We start from the raw sequence: 22,786 nt of genomic DNA, 5'->3' as shown, positions 1-22,786 counted from the left end.
TACTTCAAAGTTCTTGTTATTCCAAAGGACTATTGCTGCAATGGCCAGAACAAACCTGTGAGTCTTTTAAAGTTTGGATGTAAAAATTCTGTAGTTTGAAACTCATCCTTATAATGCCTAAGAACAGGAAAAGTAAACTAAAGTAAAAACTCGAGTCCCTGGTGATAGTTAAACTTAGAATAAGTACACAAGCGTTGTTAAAATCAGACAAAATAACTGTTAATAAGCTTTTACTTTTACATCTTACATTTGAAAAGTGAAGTAACACTTTCAGATATGACAATGAGATTGAAGTATTGCTAGAAATCCATACTGTAGTAATGCACACTCTCAAAAATGCTCTGCATTGCAAAGTTACATCCAATTTATAGTAAAACATAGCTACATGTATATAACACTGTTATAACAAGTATATTTTTAGCATGTAAATTCCTCCACAGTTTCTTGTGTGCACGCACACACACACTCCTTACTAAACAATTCTTCTGTTTGTAATTGTTATTACTGTACTTATCCTTCCTACAAAAAGAGACGAAAATTTAACTAAAATGTCTTTACTCATTAGGAGAACCATAACTTAATATGATCTTGATTATCATGAGCTTGAGACGTTTTCCAGAGTAGCTTTTGCCACTTTTCCGAAGGTTAAGGGTACCCTTATTCATTTTCTGTTGGCAAAGCAATGTCATTGGAAACTTCTGCTGAACATTCCTGGGTTTTCCCCTTCCACCTTTCTGCCAGTTTACAGAAGCTCCCAATGCCCTCAGCAGTGACAGCTGAAACTTAAAATAAATTACAACTCAAAAATCGAGGAGAACCACCCACCAGCAGCATTGAAAACAACTCATCAATCAGTGACAGTGGGAGGAAACTAAAGCTGAAGGAGAAACCGTCACCATTCTGATACAGAATGCACACATACCTAAAAATGTTTTGAACTGTTTCAACACACTTCCACTTACCTAAATGTGGGCACACTCACCTAAAAAGACCTTCAAAGCATTAAAATCATCAAACACAATCTCATCCTGCAGAGAGAAGATTCTCATGTAACCAGGACTTTTGTTTCAGGACTTTTTCTTGCTATTTGTGCCTATTATGTAATTATCTTAATGTTAAAAATACAATAAAACACCTGTTTCAGTTCCTGTAAACGTCCAAAGACCACTTTTCAATAATCCTTCATGATTTAAAAATATCTTCAAAATATTTGCGAAAATAGCACCCTCCTCTGAGCAAAAGAAGGTGGTAGCAGGAATCACAAAATAAAATCCTAACTAGCGAAAAACATCTTGCAACAGCACAAAGAGCTCTTCAAACTAAATGCCCAGTGGGCTTCTGTAGACATCAATTTCTGCCTGGCCAGAAAGTGGATTTTCAGCCAAGAGTTGCTCACCGCAAGCCCCACCGCTACATTTCAGGTACTTGCAGCTAGGATGCCCCTGTAGGATTAGGCTACCTCAATGAGAAAAAGCACAGGAAATAGCACTTTAAATAAATATAGGGTTCTAATAAGATAACACTGTATCTAAATAAGGTACAGACCTTCAGGTTCCCAGCCTTCACAAGCCAGGAAGCAGCAGCCGTGGCTGCTTGTCGTGCGCTCACCCCGAGAGGCCAGGGCAGCAGGGAGATGCCAGCACACTCTGCTAGCCACAGTGCTGCGATTCTGTGCCCAGTCTAAGGGCACCTGGAAATCGTGCCTGAATATATCAGTAACAGCAATAAGGTTTATGTCCTAGAAGGAAACAGAGTTTCTTGATGAGCTGCAGCATTACGCGCATCTTACGTATGATGTGTACAGAAAAAGATTCACTTGGAGATTTAAAATTCCTTTGGGAAAGTCTGTTTGGTTTTGTTTTGTTTTGGGTGTTTGGTTTTGGAAATGGATCTAAAGAAATTCCAGAAATTTCTTTCTGAGGAAATATAACAATTCTAGATTCACTTATGCTACATTTGGTTACAACCAAATTACTTGTATTCGGGAAAAAAACAAGAAAAAAGTGACCAAGTATGACATGCATTTGCCAGTGCAATATTGCTTAATTAGTAATGACAATGGAACTCAGAAAACCTGCAGTTACTGGCTTTATGTATAGCCAAATATACAGTAAACTAAAACCCCTGAAGCCCTGCGAGCAATATAATTGGTGTGCTTGTGTTGCATCTGCAAGAACATTATTTTCTCCTGTTTAAAGAAATGTTGCTGTACACAAACATCCACTCAGTAAAAATGCAATTTTCACATGTAAATGCAATTAGGCAATTAGAAATTTTCACTGTAAATAAGAGAATTTGTAAATCTTGGAAAGTACCATGAACAAATCCAGAAATCATGGCTGCATATGACATGGCACATGCTTTTGCCAATCATTTTTCCAGTTGTAGAACATCAAGTACTACTTCTCCCCCACGACGGGGTTACCTCCACAGCCAGAAGCTGAACCGAGCCATTGCAGTCACAAAAGCACAAGCACGCACAACTCCTGGCATCTTCACACACCTTCAGAGTGAAAATGTGATTTGATTGTTTTTTTCTGGAATACAATCATCGTAGGGGCCCTGGGTTTGCTCTCAATTGGCTAGGACAAACATGTGAATTCTAAGAGGTCAAAACTTCATTCTTTCACTATGGCCACGTGAGATTACTAAGAGTCTATCGCACACTGCACTATTATTTCACTTTCTGGCAGTTCAACTACAAGTTAAATTAAGCCTAAGGGTTTAGTTCTGCTACTCTTAGCACCACATTAAGTATTACATCATTCTACAAGATTATTTGGGAAAAAGGTTGTTCAATTGCTTAAATTATATTTGGAGCATTAAGTGCCAGGAAAAAAGCAAAATCTTTTTCATGATCATAATTAGTGTAATGGCAGAATCAAATGGCTGGGACGAACTTCAATGATAATCTAATCCCCCTCCACAAAAAAGCTCAATTACATCCATGTATCATTTTTGACATACTTCTGTTTGAAATCTGCCATGACAAATTCCTCAACATGCCAGGACAGCCTATAGCTCCACCAGTCCTTCAGCATCAGTATTTCTCTCACTCTCCCTACACTGTGAAGCTGCTCTGCTGCAACTTAAACTCACAATTTCTCTTTCTACCCACAATTAATTTGGACAATAGCTTATTGTACTCCTCTTTGCAGCCATCTTTTCTCTATTGGTAATACAAATGCCTTCTCCACATGAAAAAGGTTAAGTTTGTTCATACTGGCCACAGGCTGTTTTCTCTAGGTGCTATATTCTTGTTCTTGCTTTGCTCTGGACTCTCCAATCTCCTCATGAAGCTCAGCATATGAAAATGGACAATGCCCAGCACAGCAGTATTAATTTGCACATCCCACAAGTTATGCTTCTACTAATCCATCCCAAAATAGTCTTCCTTATTCACAGAAGCCTATGCAATGAACTACAAGATAAATAAGCCAGCAATAAAGCCCACTTCTACAAAGCTAAATTAAAACAAAAAAAAAAAAAATCACAAAATTAAACCAGCAGTTGTCCTCAATGTTTGCTTCCACTATTGGTTAACCCCTCCTAAGCTGATCCCTTCCCAATCCTCAGTTGCTCTGCACCCCAAAAACCTTAAAATAGCTTCCAAAAGAAAGATCATTCTTTAGTTTTGTGTATATGTAGTATATATAAATATATGCATTCAATATAAATGAAAAATAATATAAATACACACATACACACTTCTTTTAATTAATTGGGAAGGTAAACCTACAGAAGGTATTGTAGTGCTTTACAGATGGACTAACATACATTTCTGTCCACTGCTGCATTGGCTGTCATGCCACTAAAACTTTCCAACACAGCAAAACTCCTTTGTGCCTGAGCATAAGCCTTCTCCCTGCTGCCATTGATCTAAGCTTCAGCCTTCTTAAAGCTCCGAAATTATGGATCGCCACCTTCCCAGCTGCTATATCTGCCTCATGCTTTCCCTCTGCCTCCTACTGTGGGCTAATGAACTTATAAAGGAATCTCATTATTAGTACAATATTCACATATGCCCTGTAGAAACAGAAATGAAATTAAAAAAGAAGAAAAAAATAAAAATAATAAGATATGTGGAAATTTGCCAGTTTTGTGTCAAGTTGACTCTAGGCTCACCCATGTCAGTGACAAACAAGACAATTACCATTGTGGTAACAAAGGAAGAAAGCAGAATTCTGGGTTGCCATCAGGATAAGAAATAGAGCATGACTTTATTTGCCACTGGGATAACAAAGAAAATTACTGCCATGGGGGTGAAAACTGTAATTTCAGTTACCACACAGCATTGCAACCCCGGTATTTGCTATGAATACAGATGAAAACCATCCCATTTATGGCAAAACCAAAAGGGGTTCCGTTTCTTTCTCAACTTCGTTCTTTCTCTGTTTTGGGCTGGGGGAGGCAGGGCAAAGAGAAATGAATTTAAATCAAAATGACTGATCTAAGATGGATTTTTAAACAATTTTAGCAGTGATTTCAAACTATAAGCCATAGATTAGGCAATTAGCATTCTTGTAAGTGTCAGCCTACAGACATCACAAGAAAGAAGTATTATTAGACATCAATTTTTAACGAGTTGCTTTTGAGAACTAAGTCATTCAAGGATACACAAGTAGAAGTCATGCCAAACATCTCCAGGTATGGCAGGCTTTCATTTGAAATCTGGATGGTTTGGCACATTTGTATAGCTGTAATGCATTACTGGGTACGGCACCTGAGAGGGAAGATGGTCAAAGAAACTGTCAGATATTCACCGCGCTTGTGCTGATCTCACACTGGTCCCAGCCACAGAAAGCTTCAGAGCTGCCTGCAGCTTGTTTGAATCTTCTCCAGCTGAGAAACAACAGGAACACTGCCAATATCATCTTGCCCCTTTCTTCCCTCCTATGCCTCCCTCCCACATGAAAGGCTTGAAGGTTGGTATAAAAATGTAAGTTTAATAAATCCATACCCCTAAAGGAAAAATATGATTTCTACTCCCAGTCCCACTGAATTTGTATTGCCAGGGCAATGGAACAGAGGAGACAAGATACAGCCCTGGATTTACACCTCCCCAGCTGTGCAATACAACTGCTTGGTTGCATTCTGAAGTGCACAGAGATACACAAATGGAAACCTCAGTGACTTACACAAGGGCCAAGGTGAGGGATGCAACGCTGGTAAAATTAGGTCAAAGTTACAGAAATACCTGGAGTCTTATTTTAATACAGGATGCCTGTGAGTGGCTACACATAGCAAAACCACAGATTAAACCCAAGGATTTTTCCCCACCGAGTTCATGCCGGCTCTTCCCTGCTCTGGATATCACAGCATTCTATCTGTCTTAAGACCTGAACTTCCTCATCAATGCTGAGCAATGCTCAGCTGCACAGAGGCTCTCGTTACACAGCTTTAAAAGAGATTATAGTGTCATTAGTATTATTAATCCCAAAATGCATGACTCTCCTGCTCATTTCTAGGACTGTCATTAAGTCTTATTTTTACAGGCCTGCACAGTTGTTGTCATTGTCACCATTTCTTTCCCCTGTCCCCCCTCCTCCTCACCCTAGTTCCCCAGACATTTTTATATCTGAACCCATCACAACCAGTAATCCTGTGAAGGCAAATACGGTAACTTGCTTGGCTGTACTTACCCAATACAAGTTTTACTGGAGTAAAAATTCTCAAGTTAATAAAAGTAATTAACAAAAATACTGGTCATTAAAATAAGATTCCTTAAAAACTCACATTAAAAGTTTTTGTTTGAAAAGAACAAAACCAAACGACACCAGCAAACAGCACCTTTCCTATGAAAACAACTGCTGTACACACAGACTAAATAGTGGGTTTTCCAGAGGAGCTGAGCACCGATTTCCAGCAACAGAAAAAAAGTAAAACATTACAAAAACAAATGCTCATATCAGTACTTGCATTATCTCAATCAAAATGTCCTCTGTCAGCATGACACCAATTTAGAACCAATGCATCATCTTTGTCATTTCCATTAATCACTAAGCAACTCAGAATGCCAACAGAATTCAAGTTCTTACACTGCCATAAAAATATCAGCAGAAACATCTGCTCTATGTCCCTTTTTTCATGTTTTCTCTCCAATAGTTTCAATTGGGAATGATGGTGTCCTGGCAACTTTCTGGAAATCATTTTCACATCTTTTCCACATAATGGACGAGCTGTGAAATTAGTACCATGTTAGATGGATACCTTAGAGGTTGCTCTGGTTGGCACACACTTTGTTCAGCAGCACTGTGGAGCATTAATTTAGACTATTTACTGAGGGGATGAGAATACGGGGAAAGTGTCAGGTTCTGTGAAATAAGCCCATCTGCACACCCACAGAGGAGCTCAGAGGTGCACTGGCAGGGAAGAAGCCCAAATAACACCCTGCCAGGCTTCTCCCAGGTCCATCACAGGAGCCAACAGCCCATCAAAGGCCCATCTGCACAAGTCCAGACAGGGACCCAAATCAAGATCTCCCAAGCAACAACCAACCTGCCTGGGGCTATCCCAGCACAGCCTTGGCTCTAGTGTCCGGGCACAGAACCCATCACCATGAGTCACTGGGAGCAGCTCTCCCCAATACCGTTCTAAGGGGTTGCTGCCTAGGGGTGGGATCTCACTGGAACAATGGACATTTAGAGGCAGAACCAAAGGCAGGAAAAGAGAGGTAGGTGATTTGGAGGAGAAAGAAGCGCAGAAAAGGAAGGGTAAGTGTAAACTTCTGATCAGTATGCTTGCCTGGTTGTGCCCTGCATCTGATCAGTGCAGTCTGCCCCACCTCCTCATTAAATTCCTTTCCAACTCTTTCCTAGGCCAGGGGCTTTTGATCCTGTGTGCACTTGCGTGTATGTGGGTGTGGATGCCAGCAGCTGGGGTCAGAACCCAGGTCAGAGGGCCCCTATGCCCACAGCACCAGGCACTGGAGCAAGCGCAGGTGTAGGAGTGCGTGATGACTAGCCAAGATCAAGCTGGACTAGCCAGCAAGCAAGTGAAGCGGCCTGGAAGCAAGTAGGGGTGAGTGGGTCTTTATGGGTCAGCTCTGGACATAAGAGCACCTGGTGTCTAAAGGGGTGAAAGCACAGCAGTGTCAGCTGCGGGGGCCAGGGGAGCCCTGGCCCGCTCTAGGGGGGGTGCATGCAACTGGCCCTACCAGTAACTGGAGTAGAACTGCTGCCTTAGTTTTCCCAGTAGCTGGCTTTTGATTCCAGTCTCCCCAGTTTCTGTCCTCAGGATGTACAACCCCTATGTGCCTGATCCCCGCTGCTGGAGAGATTCTGCTTGTACATAAGCACACATAAGTACATACACTGCTGCTCATGGACTTCCATCCTGCTCGGCCAGAGTGGGAAGCAGGGTGAGGCCGCTGGTGCTGTCTGTGTTTGTGTGGGTGCACTGAGTGTCTGCGAGCTGTGTGGCTGGCCATGTATATATGTAGCACAAGTGTGTGCCCCTGCTGGGAATACATCTTTAGCCTTGCTATTGGTGGGCTCCAGAATCATTGAGCTGCAGCAGCATTACCTCTTTTGGATTGCGCAGTCTGGCAAGACAGGTATTCTTCTAACAGAAAATACTGCACAGCATTTACATTTCAAACATGATAGTAGGTCAGAACACAGGACTTATCTTCTGTGGCCATTTCTCCTTTTATTTATGGTTGCAATTAACTTCTAACAGAGCCTTGATTCTGTGGGTTGTACTCAGCTACACTGATATTCCACACATCCACCTTCTCTGTGATTATTACCGTACAGCTTGACAAGTAGTTCAAACGATCAAGACCTGGCTGAAGCTCCCAGCTTCTGTCCAGCAGAGCTTTCTAATCTGCAGAGTGTGTTTGATGATGGTCAATCCATCATCAATCAAAATTGCTGGAAGAAAACAAATACAAGTACTGGGAAAAGAGGAAACAAATCAGAGCAGATGATTAGAGAAGGAATGACAAAAGGAGGAAACAAACTGTTGAAGTTGATAGACAACAACAAAGAATTTGAGAAACATGAAAATGGGGAAAACAAGTGGGTTTGAAAACGAGAGGCATAGTTAAGAATTTCAGAAAGATATAAGAACTCCTTGTAGCTCAGTTGGCCTGTGCATGAATCTGAGAAATGCAGTGATATTTGTAATGCTCTGAAGTACCAGTGGCAGATATAAAAAAATAAAAAAGTGACAAACACCATGTTATGTTTTCCTCTCTGCTTTAGATCATCTACTAGCTCCTTCTGAACCTAAAAGCATATTGAAAACATGTCATATAAAATACAGCAACCACAGACTCAAAAAAATTTAATCTCAAGTTTTCTAAACAAGTGATTAGGGAACATGGATGTGATAAATGACTTAATGTAAAAGCTACATAAGGATACACAGCTTAAAAATTTTTGTGGGATGAGATTCAAAGAAAGACTGTATGGTTCCAGTACAATAAAATGAATAGTGCTAGATGTCAGCTAAGTACCTAAGTACATGCAAGTAGTATGGCTAAGACTTCTACTGAGAAAAAAGAACTACAAACTACAACACACTTAAGTACTTCTACTAATATCAGCACAAACCTGATGTTTATGGAACAGTAGCATCTTCCATGTTGTTGTAAATTTAGCTAAAAGTAAACATACCTAGAGGATTCCACAGGCTTCAGTAAAATATTTAAGGAGTTATAATAACCTGTCATTACTACTTCCAGAAGACTTGCCAAGCCAAGATAACTATTAGCCACAATAACTATTAGCCATCTAACCTAAGGTGAAATTGTAAAGCCACAGTTATGAAGTGTGACTGATACCAAACACCTACTTCTGCTAACAGATTCTGGTCCTACAACTTGCCCTGCTTTGTCTTTCATTTAAATTACAGCATATTGGGAAGGAGAGTAAAGCTCAAAGCCCCACCATATTAAAACTGCAAAAAAATAAATAACTGTTCTTGCCCCTGCATGAAAAGGTCAATGTGTGTAGTGGAATGAAGCTGGGTTAATTAGCATTGATAATATACAACTGTGGGCTGGCTTCGGGGGCAGCAGGTTGGCCAATGTAGATAAGGTGCAGGTGTGGCTGGTTAAGTGAAGTGGTTGAGAGCCAGTGAAGAGAGAGCAGCCGAGGAAGAAGCAAGAGAAGTGAGAGTGTGCCCTGGATGAGGAGAAGGCAACAGAGGGACTGCATGAAGAGTGTGCTGGCATGAGATGGTAAAAGACCTTGTTGCAGCTTGATAGTTTGAGAGTGCTGTCACAAATGTGGACAATTGATTCCTAAGGCAGGCATGCAGAGCTGCAAAAAAACTTCCACTGTAAAGAAAATTGAGCATACTGGAAAAATGAATATAATGATATTTGAGGAAAGCAGTGTTCACAAACAAGAACCAAGCTGTATTAAAAAAATACCCTCTGGAATATATGCCATCCACACAGAAGTGTCATAAGAGAACTGATAATAATTATTCTCTATGCTCATTTACTACTGGAGCCATACATCAACTATTGTAAAGATAAGCATTGTTATACTAGTTATTAAGGCAAATTATAGCATACAAAGCCCAAGAAGTGTATCAGGGCTTCACTCTACTTAAAAATGCCCATTTATCCCGTATGAACCACATGAAATAATGCTATAGACCAAAGAAAGCAGTAAGAAACTGATCTGCCATGTTTTGTTACCCTTTGCATGAATGTCTGTATTTTGGCTTTCCTTATCCTTGTTCTCCATTTTCTTTCACAAGTGCAACACTCCTCATGGCTTCAGGTTGTGACAAAAGACTACTGCTACACTCTGCCGGAGCTGCCAGCCAGGCCTGAGAGATGATCAGCCTTTAATCTCATCAGCAAAAGTACAATACAATACTATCTCCCCTTGCTATCAGGCACAAAACATAAGCACATCCCTCAAGAAATCACTTTTGTCCCTGGACAAAATCTACGAAGCTACCCAAAAGGGTCAGCTCTAATGATGTGATGGTACCTTGCAGGGGAAGTCTGATTAAAAAGACTCTTCAGGGTTCTGCCCCAAGCAGTCCACTGCAGAAAAGGGGCTCCACTGCTTCTCCTCCACCTCAGGATTAAATCCAACTGCCTCCATATAATTTTGCATTTTCAAGGTGGCATTCCAGAACAGGTGGGTGGCTCCTGCATAGGCAGGCTTGGCAATTCAGTTCTCAGGCACACTGGGGTAACTGGCCATCAGTCTTATACCTACGATAATGACATTTGACTGCAAAGCCTCTGCTTTCTCCAGCAGATTATCCAGGGCAGGCAAAGCCCTTACTGTGCCCCTTTCCCCTGTCGCATACACAGGGAGAAGTACAAAGCCCTTTGGGTGTCTTTTCTTCCTGTTGTACTTCTACCTGTAGCCCGAGTAGCCTACACATTCCTACAGGATCAAACAACGCAACACTGTTATGAGGCAGCAACTGGAGGTGGCGAGTAGCTTTTGAAAGATCATCCACCCTTCCAGGAAAAACTGTGGGATTACAGGAAACCAAGGAACAGTTTCATGTTTTGGAAGAGTATGCTTTTTCAAAATGAGTTTTTGAATTAAAACATTAGCTCACCAACCTAGCATGTTCCCAGTGTGGTAGATGATAAATGAGGGTCTGATATTACACTGATCAACTGTTCTCATTAAACTTTTGGAATGAAAAGATGGGTTTTGGTTTTTTTTTTGGCAAGCTTTCTTCTCATATTTTCAAATAGCTCTTCTGCTTGTGGTGTTTTTCTTAAGTCTCAAAGCACTTACAAAGAGCATCATTATTCCCATTGTATAAATGAGGGGAAAAAAAACCCCACCCCACAAATGAAGAAAAACCCACACAAGTGAAAAAGAGAAATAACTTGCCCCCAAATTACATCACTGGGAAATGCTAACAAAAAGGACTAATTTAAGTATGCTAATTCTCAATCCACAGTCCTATCAGATTGATCATACTGCCTTTCACACATGGGAAAATTCATTACAACATAGAATTTATCAAATCTTTCTACACTAGGTGATGTACATGGGAATGCTACAAGCCCTAGATAACATCTGGCTATCTGTTGTTACATACTGCCATTATAACGGCAAACATAACTAAAAAAATACAGTATGTCCCCATAGTTTAGGTTTCTTATATATCTTTAAAAAAAATATGTGGTGAGATAAAAAATATCTGCATGTACATCCAAAGAAGTTCTCATTACTTTGACTACTGTGCACCTTTACAGTTGAACTCCGCATCAACTTCATTCTCTCACATGTCTGAGAAACCTGGAACTACAAAGTGACTTCAACATTTTTTTTTCGTCTTTCTAATGGCTATCAATGGATTTTAATATCAGCACCTTAATGCTTTTTTTTTTTTTTCAATTAAAGTGTTTTAACAGTCAAGTAAGCAGTATGCTAGATAGTCTTAATGGAAAAGTTTAAGAAAAATCTAATTAATTTTCAGGTCTTTACATGCAGAGTCCTTTTTGGGTTATGGTTAATTCTGACTCTGATTTTACAGCATACACGAGCTGTTTTAAAGTTATCTAGTCGTAATTACATGTTCTTTTTTAACTGCCCCCTGGAAACAATACTTGGTTGTGCATTCTGAACAGCAATAGAGCACAGGATACAGTTGCCCAAAAAAACCCACCTTATCTAATACCTAAGCTTTACCAAACACAGGCTGCAATTCAGGCACGTTGCTTGGGTAGTTTTAAATGTGTTAACTAAATCATCATCTTAAGGGACTGAAAATGCTCTGAATTAGACCCTGACTTCATACTGTTATTGCACTGGATCCCAAATATTTTTCCCCCACCTAGTAGAAAATTGGCTTGAAAACTGATGGCACTTGATTCTAATCTAAAGCTACATATAAACAGCCCAACTGCACAAACAGCTAAAACCCAAAACCAAATTGCAGCCTCACACACCTCAACTGATAGAGTTATTTCCAGCTGATTTTTTTTAATTTCAACATAATTACTGCTGGTTGACTATTCATATTCTGCTTTGCATCCTAATGCTCATTTTCTGCGCTTAACCTTCACCAAACAGTACTGATGCTATTGCTCATTTTGGAGCTACAGCCCTTTCTGTCCTGAAGACAGACTCCATCCATTTACTTACAATAAAAACGCAAGTTGCTTCCAATTTATTACACAGCCTGTGTTTCATAAACACCTGGTACAGAGCAGTTCTCAGTTATAGTAGATAATAAATTAGTAAGAGCTGAATTAACTATAACTTATGACACCAAAACTAAGAACAAGATGATTTTTTAAAGAATAAGTATTGGAGTACAAAACCCCAAAACTGCTACAGCCCCAAACGTAAAAAAAAGAAATAAAATATTAACAGAGTACAAAGCTTTTCTTTTCCCCATTTTGCAGGAATTGGGGCCTCTATGTTTGACATGAAAAATCAAATTAAGATCTCAGACTAAAACAAACAACTTCACCCTCGTTTTAAAATTTACATTTTAATAAAAAAAGGTAATTTAATAATAGTCTGCAACCTTAGAAAAGAAGTGCATTATGTTAAATCCTTTGAAAACACGTAATAAATAATAGAAGATGAATTCACAAAGACTATTATAAATTATGATGACATTTCCTTCGAAAAGCATTATTGGAAAAGAGATTAGCCTCTTAAGGAAACTAACATATTGATTATATGATCCTTTTAATAAACTTCTGTAAACAAAAGCAGTTTCTTTATAAACAGGCTTTGGGAACATCTGTTCTTAACAGCAGAGACAAATATCCCAGAAATGAGGGTTTGCAGCACATGCAGCAATTTTGAGCATTTGTTTAGTTCAGACACAGAGTATGGGAAAGGAGGAAAAGAATAAATTGATACCAACATCACTGGCTGAGAACAACCCGCTGTTGGAAGCACTTTCTCAGAGGTTACCAAGAGCAGATGAGACAAAAGCTTTTTTCTAGAGATTTCAGAAATTCCACCTCACTTTTTTCCCCTATTACTCCAAGACCAGCATTGCTCAGACACACATCCACACTGCCGAGCTTGAATACAGCATTATTCACCTCCTGGAATCTACTTTACTTACCTCAGGTCACAAATACAGAGTTTTAAAGCAGGGGTCCCCAGGGAGCATTTCAAAAGCCAGCAGCTTTTGAATTCAAAAGCACTGGTGCAGGCCACCACAGCTGCCCTCCATCAGCCCAAATGAGGCAAATCACCTCTAACACCTGAGGATGGGGGGAAGGGCAGCAACTGAAGTTTTGCCCTACTGAAAGCTCCTCTCATGTTTGCAAAACCCAGCAGCTTGAGTTTCCAGTATTATTTCTCATTCTTTCTTTCATATAATTCAAACCATCTGTCTTCCATGAACAAGGTTAATGGGCATTACATGCATTAAAATGCCAGCTTTCTGCTGCAGACCCTCAGCCCGGTATGTTGTTCATATTGTTGCCCAGTTTACTTATGGAAATTCTCAATTTGTTACTGGGAATTCAGTGCAAGAGCTGGCAGCCTTCTGTAAATCCCTGTCCCACGGGCTGCTGGACCTGTACTCAATCTCACTCAAACGAGATGCTTACACATGTACGGCTCCTCTCCTGCAGCACTTATCGTGATGTTGCTTTCTGCAGAAGGCCCAGATCAGGAATCCAAGATTTGCTTGTGCAAGATGCTGCTTACTAAAACATCATGTTTCACTGGCAAACATTCAGAAATGTCAAGGTGAGAGTTTGTTGCAGCCTTGCACACAAATCCCTGCAGAGCAGCTGAAGGGGAACACAGTTCTGTGCCAAGCCTTCTCAAAATATAGGATGTTTCTGACTAGGCTGTATCTTCCACTTGAAGTGTATTAAAAAGCAGCATTCCTCCTGTCTTTGGAAGAGAATATTCTTTCACAAGAATGCCTTAAGTAGTACAGTTTCTGAGCACAAAAGTATTTATGGTTCTTCCATATCTTCAAATTGGAGAAAATCATCTAAGAAATATGCTCACATGCTTAAGCTTAGAAAGATTATGGAGAAAGGATTTGGTAAACCCTCAGACAGGAAAGGACAATGTAATATTTAAATGCCCAAAAAAGAATTTGTTTTGGTCTTAAGGGCTGCATAGGGAACACAGTACTAAACCGACTCAGATATGAACTACCCATCAACTTAGCTCAAATTATCAAAGTTGTAAGTATAGCAAATCTATTACCTATTCAAAAAAGTTAGTATGTTTTGCCTTCCCCCTTCCCCACATCTTTTAACAATTGAGAACTTTATTTCAAAAATTAAAAGTGTCCTTTCATTATTAATACTGGGTGCATAACCCTGTCACACTGGGCATTTCCCCCTTTAGTTATATTAAATCATTGTTATTATTTAATCACATTAAAAGTCCCCATAATTTTTCTGATAGCTAGGTATGACAGAAATGATAAATCTTTCCTAAATATTTTTTTCCTATATATTTTACACAAGAAATCAAAACCTGAATTTAACATTAGAAAAATATTTTAAAAGGTAATACCATTTCACTGGGGGGAAAAAACCCAAACCAACCAACTTAAACTGACTTTTACAAACTTCTAAGCAACTCAGAGCATGCAAAGGCTGAAAGCCATCAATGGTAAAAACAATAAGAGTTATGAACAGAGGTGCACAAGTCAGAGATTTATCTTATTAGAAATAATTTCCTACGGTATCCTATCTGTGACCTCTATGTCATTCTGACAGAGGTTTTTTCCTACAGTTCACACATGAAACACAAATTTATAAGGTTCCCTCATTATCTTACCAACATCCAAGCAAAAAGAACAGAGAACTAAAGAAAGAAGAGGGAAGCAACAGGTTTTACTTTACTGATTCAAAATAGATTTTAATTGGTGTTTTTAATAAAAATCTGCTTTTCCTTATAAAGCTCACAAGGCTCAGTGCTGACAGGACTCAATGCCATTAGCCTGGCTGTAATAAAACTGCCACGGAAGTTAACAAGAGCTCTTGACAAATAAGATGACTAGAGCTGAACAGCAGGTTTGGTGGTGGGTCGCAGTCTCCCATTTCTTATCCAAGTTTCTGCTCTAATAGAGTCTTGCCTGGTAGAGGACAAAAGCCATTCCTCACCATGAAGTGTTTAGTGAGCTGTGCAAGAGGTGTTAGGGGTTTCAGTTTATATTCTAAAAAGGAGACATGCGTACTGTCATGTGTAAAGACCACAGTTGGGATGGCTAGTTTTAAATAAACTGCCGAGATGTAAATAGCAGTGGAGAAGTCAGAAATTGCACTGACATGGAAGTTCACCTGAGACAGAACTGAGCTGCCAGGGACAATATGAACCTCCTGAGACTTAGTGACAAGATCTTATGTTCTGTGACCATACCTGCAGATCCACTCTGTGGTCTCATTAGTAGCTAGACCAACAGATCTAATTTGCTTTCAAAAAGTTGTGCACGCAGGAGATCCAAGGATGAGAAATGCTTAAGAGTGAGGCGTGTTTTCTGCAAAGGAAACAAGCAAGTAGCAGGAGAAAACTAAGACAATGTTTGCTTCTTATTAAGCATTAAAAGTGGCGAACAATGTTGATGTACACACAAACCTGATGTGGGTAAGTCTGGGCTTGTACGAGCATAACAGTTGGCTGCCACAGTGTAACTCACTGCAGCATCCAGGAACAATGTGCAGAGGAAACGATGCTTGAAAGCTAGCATATCTGTGCATTTTTAAGTGGTAGCTGTAATACATTGCTCCCTCCACTTCTCTGGAATCTAATCAGAAAGCTTGGGGGGGGGGGCGGGGGGCGGGGAAGGGAAGGAAAAAAAAAAAAGCGGCAGATCTTTGGACATTTGTACATTACTTCTATTTCAGAAGCAGTGAGAGCTGTCCTGCAAGGGAGGCGAGTCATAAGATGCGGACAATCCCCGCACAGTCTGTGCCCTCACTGACCGGGTGCCATCCCACCATCCTGCTGTCCCCAGGCTAAGTCTGAGCAGGGCTGACAGCCCAGGAGACCATCAGGCAGGAGGAAAAAATCAGGCCAGGCACAGGGACCATTCAGGAAGCCCAGCCAGGACAGCAGGAGCCTGCCCAGAAGAGAGCAGAGGGCAGGGCAGTGTGCCCCATTTCCAGCGGTGATGAGCGTCCAGACCCACAGGGTGGCGAGTGGACCTTGCTGTGCTCTCAGGCAGTTAGACCCTAACGGTGCTCTCAGGGTCCTCAGCCGCTGCTGTACAAAAACTTCTCGTCTGCCTGACCCATCCAGTCAGACCTTCCATCACTGCTTCTTTAAATCCCAGGCAACAAAGGAGACATTTCCCAGTGACTCACCTCCAGGTTTATTAAAAAACCACATGGCGAGTGACTGGTAGGAGATATACTGAGGAAACAGCCAAATTCAAGACTAACGCAGCAATCCAGCTGAGGCACAGAGTCATTTCAAATGCAACAAGACTAATTTCAATGTTGTTAGACATGGGACCAAGACTTGGCTATAGTTTTATCTTTTTTCTGTTACCATTTACGGGGATAAAATCTTAAATGGGGGATTTCTGAAAACCTAACTTAGACAGTATTTATAATACCATTTTGAAGGACATTCCACATAACCTTCTATATACCTTAGAAATCATTGTGCTGAACATAACTTCTATTCTTCGATACTAGGAATTATATATGTGAAGTGAGGGCCAAAAAATCAAATGGCCCACTATGATATTTGTCATTTTATCTGAAAAAAAAAAATTATAAACTGTGTTTGGTTCCTTCATCTCACAGGAGAAGACTAGATGGGTGGTCTAACCAAGAGGACAGGCATGGTAATATGTACCCAAACTTCAGTCAGTTCCTTGGGAGCAAAAGATGTGAAAGAAAATTAATAACTGGATATTTCTTTGACAGTCTGAATAAAAACTAACATGAGGAAAGCCCAGCCAGCAGAAACACCTTTCTTTTACTCACTCCTTCTTCAACGAGCTAGTAAACATTCTCTAGGCCTCTTGCATGCAAACAGATCCTTCAGCTTTTTACTATCCAGCGAGCTGGCATGTCCCTCTCACTTTTCCTGTGAAACTTTCTTTAGGAAGTTGCACCTATCTTTTTTCTTTTTTTCATTGAATAAATTTACTCTTCCAATCTTAAGGAGAGGTCGTAAGGAACAGAATAGAAACGTTATCTTTAAAACGTACTAAGAAAAACAATTCTCTCCATTTTTATCATCTTGGATACATTTTTGTTTGGTTCTTTGATCCTCTTTGAATGGACATGTTTGTTGCAACCCAGGATGGAGTCTGTGCTCTTGGCTGTCAGGGTACACTCCTATTCAGCCAGTTCTTCACCCAGGGTACCAACTACCTCTTCATCTCACAGCTGGAGAAGTCCAGAAGGATGCTGTGAGGGACAGTATCAAAAGCCTTACTTAAATTCAGAAAAACTACATCTACCACCATCTATTTATCTGCTAGGCAGACGACCTTCTTGTAGAAGGATATTACATTAGTTGGGTAGGACTTTCTTTTTGTGAACCAATGTTGACTGTGCCTGATGGTTGCACTGTCCTTCAAATGCCTTCCAATAGCACCCAGTATGATACACACCACTTCCATCTTGTCAGACAGTAGAAAAATTAGTGGTTTTTTCTGTGTTTTGTCTGTAATGACACTCCACATTCAGATTACCTAGTGACGATGATTATTCTGCTGCTGCCTGAAGGCACTCTGGCTGCCTGTACATTCTCCTGAGAATAATTAGTGTATTTATGTGTCCACAGTTATACAAGCTGATTCACGAGTACCCAAACAACCTTAGCCTCAGTGGACAGTCTGGCTTATTTCACTCAGATTAGGTTAAACAAGTAAGAAACCCTGCAACATTGCATATTTTTAATTGCAGCAGACACATTTTTTGTTAGTGTTTTTCTATTCTTTACTCACACTTTCCCCTTCATTAAACTGTAAGAAAGGAAAATGCTTCCGTACACATAATCTGTGACTTGAGAGAACTTTTTTTCCTGATCAAATAATGCATTAATATGCTTGTAAAACTGCAAGGCCTTTACGTCTCCTAACAAATTTGTTTGAGATCACAAAGACAACCACGTTTCTCTTAGAAGTCCCCCAGCCTCCAGTGAAGTGCAAAACTATACTTTCCTTCTTTGGGATGACTATACATCTGTACAGTTTCTTTTCTTTTTTTTTTTTTTTCTAAAGTAAAGCTTACAGCATATTTTTTTTTCCAAATTATGTGTTTTCTTTCTTGCTATGGAACTATTTCCCAAACTGCTGACAGAAAAATATCACTGCCACACCATCCTTTCCTATCCAGACTCTAAATGTAGACAGTCTATTGTTTCAGGTGTTTCCTCATTTTTGGAAATACAGGAAAATAAATTACAAACCAATTGATTGAGGTCTTGCTGAAGATCACAGCCTATGAAGATTACATTTGGGTTTCTGTAATTTTTCTGCCAAATTCTAGATTTTGGCAGTAATCAGGAATCCAAATTACCACAGCTTCTACAATGTGAATCACAAATGATTCTTACTCAAAATATATTTCTAGATACTATTAAACTCATTATTAAAGCAGTATTTCATTTTAGGGGAAAGATCAATATTCCCGGCAAAAAATATCAATGCCCATTAGACTGCCAGTGACTCTTAACGTATTTATCATTTCAAGAGATTAGTGCTTTAGTCTTTGCTAACTTTGAATCACATTCCAAATTATAGGGTAACATTTATTCACAATCAGCTATGTGAAGACAAAGCCAGAAAATTCAGAGGTCAAGGTCTGTTATACGGAAACTAAGAATAACTTCATTGTCTCAAATACTCATTTTGTAAAAAAAAAAAAAACAAAAAAACAACAACACACAAACAACACAACCTTCAAACTGGCAGCACATTGCCAATATATAAAAATGTAAAAAATGTGTATGTTGTTTTTCAATGGAGTTGTGTTCTTTGTCTGTTCCAATGCAATTAATGCCTCTAGGGACCAATGTGTGTACGGTAGTAATGCTCCTACTGCTTTTACAGAACTAACAGGCAACAGATTGTGAGCAGGATGCTAGTCCCTCTTATGCAACAACTGAAGACTCATAAGCAAACTCTTTCCTGTCCGATGTTCTTGAAGGAATGGGGGCTGTACACATGTAAAAGAAAGGACAGTGTGTGTTTGAAGGTGAAATTAAAGAATAGAACTTGTCTCTCACATGAGTAAAAATGGATATAATTAAGATTAATCTTTTAAATGCAAACTGGACTTTTTGCTACTGGAAATCATTAAGAGAAGGCAAATATGGTCAAACTAGGTTGTTTTGACTTTTTCCTAAATCTAACAGAGTTTGTGCAGAAGGTAGTAGGTAGATACATCATAGTCATGGTAAAGTCTGTAAGTCCTTTACTGTGTTTCTCTTACATGCAGATTCTAGAGAAAATATGCATTAGGCTGTATATTAAAGATTGGAGACAAAGAGATTGAATGATCATTATTTATCTTCATACATTATTTGTAAATTTATATGACTCCATTTTAAATCAGCTGTAAACAGCAGGAAGCACATTTGAACCTAAACCTAGATGTATTAACTTGTGCAAGGTGCAGCAGACTGGTGTTACCCGTAGATCATGATGGAGAAGAGACGTAATAAGGAAAATGATTTCCTGTTCCAAAGGCTCCAGGAACAATTTACTAGTGTACTCTGAAAAAAATATTGTTTGAAGAACTCTGCATGGCAGGTCAGCCTTTGGTAGGCTGTAAATGTCAATTAGTCAGGGAATAAAATATAGCTGATGCAATAAAGCTAGTAAGAATGATACTTAATTATAATCCTAATAATTATTTTTTAATTAATTTTGAAACTGTTTCATCACTGTAAGTCATTATTTCTACGTAAATACATTCATTTATCATTTAGTCTTGTCTAATGATAAAATTGACGCTCTAGAGTGATATTTGCCAGGCCACAGTATTCCCTTGAGCAGTGCATATCTGTTCGCCAAAGGAAATCTGGCAGATTTCTAGGGTATTTACCATGCAATGAGAGACGCAACTTTCCAGTATTTTTGGTGCATTCACCATTGGACTCCAGGGACACAGCTGTAGCTAGATGAAAAAACTTACGATGGAGTAGAGACATTTTTCTGTGAATGGCTGCTTAAACCTCTGACAAATAACAAGGAAGTGGACACACAGAGCTTGAAGATTTTGGTGTATCTTTGAAAGATGAAGAGCCTTACTGTAACAATGTCCTATTCTGAAAAGCAGATTATTTCATGATCCTTAAATGGCACGTGTACATACATGATTTATGCAATTGGAGAGATAATATGAATTAAAGTTGCTATTTCAGAATTATTTATTTGAAATTTTTCCTTTTATAGCCCTTTGGTTTTGGTTTATAGTTTCTATTATGTCTCAGCTCCAGAATACATATTTCTCTATCTCTCTAGACTAATTTTTGTTTTCACTACTATACTACAAATATATTATGACCAGACCTGTGTAAAACAAAGCCATTTTGATTCACAAGAACTTTATGCAAACATTTTTCTCTGTTTCATTCCTGGAGTTTTTTCCTTGAGTTTGACCTTGAATTTCAACTTCAAAGTAACCTAGAACTGCAGTCTCAAATTCAGTCAAGGCTGCAAAGCCTTGCCTTGTTTCATGTCAAAAGCTCAGGAATGTATCGAATTCCCTGACCAAAGCAAAATCTATTCACTGAAAAAAACCCTTCAGTAACACAGAATTAGCTTACTCCATGAAGCTCAGCAAAAGTCCCAACTCATGAAAGTCACCAACTATGGAGTTACCATTCCCACTAACATAGTCTTGACTCCACCCTCTTTGACAAATGCCCTGTTAAACCCACTGCGCAAACATACATTGAGAAAAGAAATACATATTTTACTGCAGAGTATGATACCATTTGTTTTGTAAAATAATCATATATTTAAGTTAAATGGTACTGAACAAATGCTATCTGCATTTAAACACTTTCCTGCTCCATAGAATCATGGCATCTGCTAAATTTTACAGCCTTTCACACAACCCACAATGCTGTTTAAAATTGCTTTCAGCTGTTTTTATACCACACACCCGTTATCAGTCCAACTTCCTGCCTCCACCAGCATCTCTCTTGTACCACTATTGCCACACACATCAGAACACAAAAGCAAACGGCAGCACACCGAGCACGCCTGCACCCCCAGGCATGCTGCACAAGGAGGAAAGGACTGATAGGGACAGTATCATCGCAGCAGAGCTGAGGCCCTGGACCTCAGGACAGTGTAACTATAACCTTTGGCAAGCATCAGCAAATCCTCTCATTATTTGCAGCTGTATCTAATACTGGAACATGAACTTGTAACTATTGATAGATATTGCCAGCTCAATAAAGGCAGTTAAGGTTGTCTCAGTATATGGTTTGATGCTATAATTTTTGGTTTTCACACATTCCTGTGCCATCAAATTCTATACTTTAGAAAATCATAAGACTTCACATATTCTGACAGGTGAATAACTATCAGGTGAATAACTTTCTGCTCACCCTCATTTGTAAGAAAGAACTTTTAAAAGTAGATTAATACACATGGTAAGAACTAGTTAGGTTCTTTAAACACAAAGATGAAACAAAACAAAAGCTTAGCTATCTAAGAAACTTTTGCACAGACAGTGGCTGGAGAAGGAGCCCAAATAATACCCTGCCAGGCCATCCAATGTCCAGGCATCAGCAGCTGTGGAGTCTGGAATCCAGGGAGAGCCACTGGGTTGAGTGAGTGCCTGGGCTGAGCTGCTGGAGGGATCCACTGTGTGTGGGCATGCATGTTCACTGCTCTCACTAGTGGGCTCAGTCAGCCAGAAACATGAGCAGGATGGGGCCATTGGTGCTGTGTTCATGTGTATACTCTATGAGCTGTACAGCCAGCCATGTATATATATATATATGTGTATGTGCTGTATATGGACTCTGTAGGAGCATGCCTACTGGGAATATATTTACAGACTCACTACTGGTTGGACCTAGGGGAATGCAGCTGCAGCAGTCTCACTGCTGGTAGGCTGTGGGATCCAAAATGATAGTGTTTCCTCTAACATTATACTTATTTTCAGAGGCTCACCAGATAAAATATACTTAACAGAGCTTCCATCAGTGTATTTCTGCAGTTAAACATCTTAACAGCCTATCACATGCCCAGGAATCCTATTTTCCAAGTGCCTGTAACAGATCAGCCAAAGATCAAGAAATATACTTTCAGAAAAATATATGAAATCTTTTTCTTTGTTGCACCAAAAACATTACCTCACTGTAAATTCCATGTTTTCTTTTCCAAGATTAGATGCAACCATGCCATCACTATGCACAATCACTCTTGGTGGAAAAAGGGCTGCCCATGAAATTTCTCATCCAGGTATTGGTACTTTAAATATCTCTTTAATAAATGTTAGCTTGCCATTTAACTCTTTCAGCTTCACCAGTTCAGTAGGCAGACCATGGAGAACTTTGGCGTTCAATACATACACGAGCACATATACATGCATTAATAGTTTTTATATCAAATGCATTCCCTATTACATTAAGAAAATGTTCAAAAAATAGAGTAGTTTTTTGTTGAAATCCAGACAACTGTGAATTGTCAAAATTGCTTCATTGGTTTGTTTAGTTTTGGTTAAAAATGAAAGAATTCTGTTATTATTTTCATAAAATTTTACATTATTGTCGTTAAGGTAATCTAAATCTATATTTCTATAGATCCTGGCTTCTGTTTCAACTTTCCACCCCTTCAGAAGCATTTTATTCTCTCCTGAATATTAAGAAGTTGTTTGCTAAAGAAAAAAGGGAGATAAGTAAGGAATGGATAAGTT

General features: G+C 39.4%; 1 protein-coding gene across 2 annotated transcripts in view; it reads right to left on the bottom strand.

Moving 5' to 3' along the window:
* CNTNAP2 (contactin associated protein 2) overlaps positions 1-22,786 on the bottom strand; it is a 1,157,745-nt gene that overhangs the window by 385,153 nt on the left and 749,806 nt on the right. The gene's annotated exons all lie outside the window — the stretch shown is intronic.

This window comes from Falco rusticolus, chromosome 4, assembly GCF_015220075.1.
Source record: "Falco rusticolus isolate bFalRus1 chromosome 4, bFalRus1.pri, whole genome shotgun sequence".
Taxonomy (NCBI): domain Eukaryota; kingdom Metazoa; phylum Chordata; class Aves; order Falconiformes; family Falconidae; genus Falco; species Falco rusticolus.
This window is presented reverse-complemented; position numbering and strand designations above follow the sequence as displayed.